The 7,594-nt window shown below is 38.5% G+C and overlaps 1 long non-coding RNA gene across 1 annotated transcript; it reads left to right on the forward strand.

The window, feature by feature from the left end:
- The first annotated feature begins 3,218 nt into the window (after positions 1-3,218).
- On the forward strand, positions 3,219-7,366 carry LOC147601043 (uncharacterized). The gene is made up of 3 exons (XR_015258561.1): positions 3,219-3,415; positions 4,499-4,641; positions 6,229-7,366. It is a non-coding gene; the product is annotated as an uncharacterized LOC147601043 (long non-coding RNA).
- The last annotated feature ends 228 nt before the right edge of the window (positions 7,367-7,594 follow it).

A 7,594-nucleotide genomic window follows, 5' to 3' on the forward strand; every position in this document is an offset into this window, starting at 1 on the left:
CTCATTCCATCCTGCAGTGGCACTTAGTAGGTAAAGCAGGAGATGGAGTTCTGGCTGTAAAGGTCTAAGATTTAGTTATTGTCTTCTTCAGTATTCATAGAGAAATATATAAATACATCTTCAAGTGTATTTAGGTGCTTAAATCTTACTAAAGCAATTTGGAATTAGGCAACTAAATACCTTCCAGAGGCTTACAGATCCTTTTTGAGTTCTGCTGCTGCCTTTTTTCCCTTCTTTTAAATTGCTAAGACAACAAGAAACATCTGTGCTACAGGCTTTATTTTCAGCGCTGCCAGTTATGTGCTGTTCTAATTAGAGGCAATGAGAGGTGTAGGCTTTTACTTCCCCTGTAAAAACATTATCAAGTGAAACAGGGCATTTTATTTCAGCCTTCACACTTGATTCAGCGCGTCACAGGTGCAGGGTGGTGAAGATGCGAACACAGGATTTGAAGACCTGAGAATGAGGAAAGCAGGAGGAGCTGATCTTGTGCGTTCAAAGCACTGCTGCAGCCCTTTGATTACTCTGGTTTTACACAGGTAAAGGTGGAACAAGGACATGCCGACCCAGAGAGCACGCTGCTCCCATGAACTGTGCAGGCTTTGCTATGTGGGACCATAAATACAAATAAAAGCCCTTAAAGGACTCAAGATAACCTTAGCCTACATTTATAAATAATAATGCAACAACTTTGCAATTAGCATGGTATTTTCAATGCAGAAAGACATTTGAAGTCAAGATCTCAGTATCCCCTCTTCAACACTTACAGTTTCTCATTCTCCCCCCAGCTCCCATTGCTGCTACTGGACTCGGCTGGCTCACACCACACTGAATTGGTATTGTTTTTCTCTTTGCACTGAACCACAAATTCAAAAAACAGCCGTGTGTATAATGGATAAAAAGGCAGGGAGAGGATTTAAATCAGCTGGGAAATTCAGAGATTGGAAATGCTTGTTTCTAGCACAGGGAAACTAATGGGTCTTACTGAGCAGAACAGTGTTCCCCTCTGCTGTCTCATCCCTGTTACCCATCAAATAGGACTGGAGTTACGTATTTATATGAAGAAACTGTGAGTAGAAAACAAAGAGCTTGTTACAAGACAAAGATTAGCTCATGTTGTAGCCCAGACATCTCCCTGGAAGCAATATAGTCAGCAGAGCGTAAAACTGTGGTTTACTGTTCAAGGTGCATCCAAATACTGTAGCAATAGCAGAAAAACACACAGCTTTTAACAAGGCAGCAGAATAACTTAGTTTTCTTATTTAGCTGAGAGATTAATATACCCACAGCCACAGTTTGCCAGATATTCAATAGGAAAGCAGATTCCTCCAGGGAGTTGTTTGTCCCATCAAAACCCAAAGGATTGGATTACCTTTGGGAGGCAATCCTCGTCCACCTTGGTGAGTGCGTTGTATTCCAGATGCCTAGTTTGGAGATTGATGATTAACTTGAGGAAATACAGCATCCTTATTCTGAAACAATGGTGAAGTTACCAATGGAAAAAGATCTGGCTGGTGTTATACATTGGAAAATGCCCAAAAATGTAAGTCACTAGTAGTACACATGGTTAAGATTTGACATAGAGTGTCAGTAGAAGAGAGAATGCTATAAACGATCATGCAGTATTATTGATTTTTATGGCTTTGGGAGGATTTCTAATTAATTACCCAGAAAAAAAAAAAAGTAGAAGAAAACTACTCTTTCCCATTGGAAATACAGAACAAAGTTATTTAATGAGCCACCATAAAACGTAAGTTCAGTTGGCATTATGCAGATAAACTCAAAGAACTTTTTCAAGATAATGGTTTATAAAAGGGGCATACTTCAGAAGTTATAATAACATTACCTCACAGTCCAGCTGTTTACATTGTGCTTTCATCTTCTTTGAAATGATGCCAAAATAAAATAAATTTGAATATTATCTGCAGAGAAGTTCTCCATGGAATAATCACCAGAATGCTTTTCATTATAACACAATTATATCATCAGCGTCTAATGATCAGAATGCAGAGCCGCTGATTATTTTCATAATGCAATTACTTCATAACATTTTAGAAAACTCAGCTGCATGCAAACAATTCTCTCCAAATACCTCATTTGTCTGCTTAGTCGTACGATGGGAACTCCTTTCTCTTGCCCCCTTCTAAACGTTCACCTGTTTTCACCATGCTTCCAAGAGAACTTGGTCACTACAATAACAAACACTTGGGAGGAAGGAGGAAGATGGGTTATTTCTCAAAATACACAGACCAATCCTAACGGGCAGATTTTCAAAGTGAGGCAAATGCAATTGTTCACAGATCTTTGCCGTTGCCGTTTTTTATGTGTGCAGACCCCAAGGTATGAATACAAATCAAGTATTTCTGCATGGGTTTTATTAGCTCACAAATGCAGATAGCTGACGTGATGCTCCATGGTATGCACACCCGAGTTCTTGATGGGTCTAGTGGGTATTTTTATGTACAGACATCTCCAAATAGCTGACTTTAACCCTCTGGTCCTCGCTGTCAATACGAATCTCCAAGGCTTTTGCTAATAACTGTTGTCTTTCATGTATTTTTTAGAACAACTGTAATCCTAGTGGAACCAACCACAGAAGAAAATATAAAAGGCTGCAGTATTTGATTGTTCAGCAAGATCATTTATACAAAGACGCTGGAATAAAGATAATTAACACTTCTAGGGACTTTCAACCAAAGATCTGAAACCTTATGTGTAAAAAAAAATGAGTTAGTCTTATATTTAGTCCATTCCTTTTGCAAAACTCACTGATTTAAATAGAGAAGATACATGTGGGCCATTATCCTGTTTCACTATTGAGGCTTTTTTTTTTTAAAGGTGCTTTGCTAAAGTTAAATGAGAAGGCCAAGAACAGGACTACATCTCCAGCCTCTCAATCCTTCTCCTAGATAGATAACCATGTTACCTCTGAGGATCAACAACATTCTCAGAAGGTGAAAACTTATAGAAGAAAAGATTTCAGGCAAGTCTATTGCAACCTAGACATAATAAGCATGATATTTACTTCACAGAGAATCTGAATTAAATGCACATGTGAGAAACAGACTTATGAGATTTTAAAAAGAAAATTATTGTAACAATTATAATGGTAATAACAATGCTATTAGAGATAAACTTCCTTTTGTAAATGCCTCGTGTCATTTTGGGTGAATAATTTATCCGCTTTCATTTCCTTAGACTGAAAGTATGCAGATTATCGGCTGTACTCAAAGGAGTTTCTTCGTCATTTGGAAGGGGGAGAAATTTGTAAAATTGCAGCTACTTAAGCTTAAAACCTAATTACAGTTAGAGAATCCCCTCTGCCTAACATTTTATGCCATATTGATCCAAGTCACATATTCCACATCTGGATTTCTCTACAGCTATTACCACCTCTGCATTTTAATCTCACTAGGTAAGTGGTGAACAGCAAGTCTAGGCTAGGTTTTTAAGCAGAACCTTACACTGAATGCGTTATTACCATTTCCTAGTTAAGAAAGAAAAAAAAAGCCAGTGATAAATATTCCTGCCTATGCTTTATTCTGAGAAGTATGGACCTGACTTAGGAAAAATAATTTGTTTTACAACAGCTTACACCTCCTCCCTGAGCGTTTCTGAAAAAAACAAAAAAAACAAAAAAAACAAACACTACTTGTCAATATCTAGGACAGATTTTCCCTGCCTCCCACAAAATCCCCTTCACTATGTGACACATCGTTCTGCCCAGTGGGGGACATCACATCAGGAGCATAAAACCAAATAAACAGCTTGTTTTATCTGCTGCTGGGATTCCAATCCGATGCATTAAACAAGTTGAACTGTCTCTTTATACAATTCAGTTATAGATCGGAAGAACCTCTGTAAAGGGGTTTACCTAAAGCCAATGTAATTGGGAAAAAAAAATTGCAAAAGAGTAGGAAAAAAAAGAAAGCCAGATAGAGTTCAGAGGGAGTTTTGTCTGTGCTGTAGGAAGATATGTAGATCCTTGCTGGGTGGCTTTTAATGGATTATTAGGATGCAGAAAAGCATTTTAGGGAGCTTTCACTAAAGCTGGGGATGCTCATGACTAGAGCTGTGGAAGCTACAATCCTTTTGTCCTCAATGAGTCCGTTGCTGGGTTTCAGGCACACATCAGGAGCCTTGCCTATGGAAAACATGTCCTGTTGAATCAGTAGGACATACACAAAGAATCATGGAATGGTTTGGGTTGGAAGGGACCTTCAAAGCCCATCCAGTCCAACCCCCCTGCAAGGAGCAGGGACATCTCCAACCAGATCAGGTTGCTCAGAGCCCCGTCCAACCCAGCCTTGAATGTTTCCAGGGATGGGACATCCACCACCTCTCTGGGCAACCTGTGCCAGTGTTCCACCATCCATATTGTAAAAAATTTCTTCCTTTATTTTTCTAATCTAAATCTACCCTTATTTATTTAAAACCATTACCCTTCATCCTATCCTAACAGGCCCTGCTAAATAATTTCTTCCTGCCCTTCTTGTAGGCCCCTCTTTAGGTACTGGAAGACAGATATAAGGTCTCCCCAGAGCCTCCTCTTCTCCTTCCTAAACCTGGAGCCAGGCTGCCTCTGACCAAGCAGTAGGCAAGATGCTGCCTCTTCCCTCCATGTACTGGCAAGCAGATTTGGTAAATATAGAAAGAAATTCTTCAGGATTCTCCTTCTTGGGGTTCTCCTTCTCAACTGCTCTTATTCCTAGCAGCTCTGGGAGGTTGTTAGTTGAACGCCTTCCCATTTTCTTCAGCACTTCAAATCAAGCCATTTTGTGTTAGTCATTTTTTACACTGTTTTTTAAACACATTTTCACCAAAAGACTGGCTGAATTTGTAAGAGAAAACCTACATTTGTGGCAAATAAAGCATTTAGAATATCATGTTGAAAACATCTAAATTAAAAGTACATGTTATTAATAGTTTGAAGGGCAGAAACTTCTCATAACATTTAAGGGAATCGTAAAGTCTTTTGAATCTTCCCAAAATAATGTGGGAAATATTTTAATGTTATGAAGTAACTTCACATCCTACATGACAGGCTAACATACAGTAAGAAAAAAAGTGTCTATATCCTTCATTAAGTACAGTATGTGCATGTTGTTTAATGAAGCATGTCACTGCTCGTGTACAAGGGAAACAGTATTCCATGCAAATCTCTCTTTTCACTCAACTGGACTTTTGCCACTGGTTTCAAAGACAGCATGTTATCTCATAATTAGAAGAAGCCCAGCAAAACCAGAAAAATAGGTCATCATGTTCAAAACAACTATGATTCGATGCTTCTGGCCAGTTATTTTTGTACACTGTGATTAATTTAAATTAATTTAATTTAGCTTGTTTTAATAATTGCATAACTTTTATCTGGATGCCCATGCCAGATGGCTCAACCAGTCTGAAAACAGGAAAGAAGCTGTAATTGTGGCAGCGTAATAACATTTATTTACTACGAGTCTGTGCCTCTGATGCTCATCAGAGCTCTGCAGTACTGTACTTTGCAACATATTGCTTCAGTGCCTTTCACTTTTATTCCACACAACCTTTTTCTTCTTCAAAATTATTGGAGTAAATTTGTGGGTTTAATGCACTTTTCCCTTTTCTGCTTCTTGTGACAACTCCACCAGGTCTCCCAGTTCCGGATTCCGCCTGCACACCACTGCAAATCATCAGCGTTACTTCAGGGTTAAACTGATGTCAGACTCAATTCCTGGGCTAATCATTGCCTCGATGACGTCTATGCTTCAGGAATTGTCTCGTAACATTGGACGTTTAATACATCTTCAGGTTGTTAATTCGATGATTCTGAACCTGGGAGGTATTCTACCTCTAAGTTCTTATACAAAATCTTTCATTTTTAGAGCTGGAAAATCAGGAGCTTTCTGCTTCCAATCAAGCAGCATTTCCTTTGGCTTATTTCTGCTTATTTAATTTACATTTGCACACAGCAGGAAGCAAAAGGCATTTTTAACCTCAGATTGAACATTCGTGATTTCCAGCGTTCCTCCTCTCAGACTTACAAGTGCGAGTCTCATTTGCCCATGTGCACCCCAATATTCATGTCAAAACTCTCTCATCATTGTTCAGAGACTGAGCAGTGATGTGGGAAAGATGGAAATGTAACCGAATTAGCTCTTTTGAAGGGAAATGTCTAAATTTTGGAGCAATCTTTGTCCATTCAGGTTAGTTTCTCTTCGCTACTAATTCTTTGTAATTACTGCACCGCAGATCATCTGCCCTGGTGCTGTGCTGACCCATCTGGATGCTCTTAGGCTGAGAGAGGACGGGCATCTCCCAAGTGCACTCATCTGCCAGACTTATGCATTTGTGCAAATTACCGGTGGCTCTTGTCTTGGAGGAAGTCATATATCAAGTCTTTGCAAGCTATGTAGACATACCTGCCATTCCTGCCCTCAGAGAGGTCATGAGAAAAACCAGGATCAGGAGCCCAATACCCTCAACAAAATACTGATTCTATCAAGCCGCGTGCAAAAGTTATAGATTTTCTAGCAAAATCAAATGGTGCTGCTGGTTTGCTATGCTAATGGAGAAAGAGAGAGTTGTAAATACATATCGTTGAGTAGGTTGATGCAAACCTTTTGTTTAAATAAAATAAATCCATCAATATGCACTTATTTGGCCCATTTGATGCTGTCATGCCCATCTGTGTTGTGCTACCAGAGATCCAAGTACTTTGGCAAAAACAGAAACGCACATCAACAGGTCCTGGAGAGCCAAGAGCCATAATTTTTTCTCACCTCTTCTGTATGTGACAATTTCATACTGAAATAACGGATCATTTTAATGAAGGTTTTTAGGTAATGAGGCCAGTTTTTATTGGTGAAGTGAACCAAATGCTTTCTTCAGGAGAACAGAAATCTGTTGATTTGAGGAGAGAATTCATTAGCATGGACCAAAACCTGTTTTCACTGAAATCAGATCAGTGGGAAATTTGCTATGCATGATCAGGGGCTCACATTCTAATTACAATTAATCAGTTATCCGGTGTATTTGGCTGCTTTTTTTCTGTTCACAAATAATCTGCAAATCACACTGATTTTCTTGCATACTTATTTCTTGTTTGTAGTTGTTCAATGACTAATTTAAGCAAACACATTTCAGCTCATGCTGTGTTCATGCACTCTTTATTTAGATTTCAGCATTTTTTGGTTATTTGTGAATGAGACATGCTACTCTTCTTCCTTTGAATAGATGTCTGAAAGTTTCAATGTGGGGATGATTAAGAAAGAAATGATCATAATTCATTTGGAACACTTGTTTATTGAACAAACGAAATGTATTTGGGTTTTCATTTTGTTTCCCTATAATCTGTTAAAAGTCATGGAGGAAAGAAAGATAGGGAAAAATAAAGATGACAATAATCAAAAATACTAGTGTGTCTTTTTTTTTTTCCTGTTTGAAAAACCAGTGGCTGCAAAGTGCTGGGCAAAGTGAAAAATAGGACTCTTCGAGAAATGGTAGTTTTGTAAAAAAAAATGAAAAAAAATCAGTGATGTCTCATGGGAAGATAATGAATAATGAATGGCAAATAACAATAATATAATGTTGTGCACATAAGAATATAGGAGCAGAG

Source organism: Chlamydotis macqueenii, chromosome 4 (assembly GCF_036417535.1).
Source record: "Chlamydotis macqueenii isolate bChlMac1 chromosome 4, bChlMac1.mat, whole genome shotgun sequence".
Classification (NCBI taxonomy): domain Eukaryota; kingdom Metazoa; phylum Chordata; class Aves; order Otidiformes; family Otididae; genus Chlamydotis; species Chlamydotis macqueenii.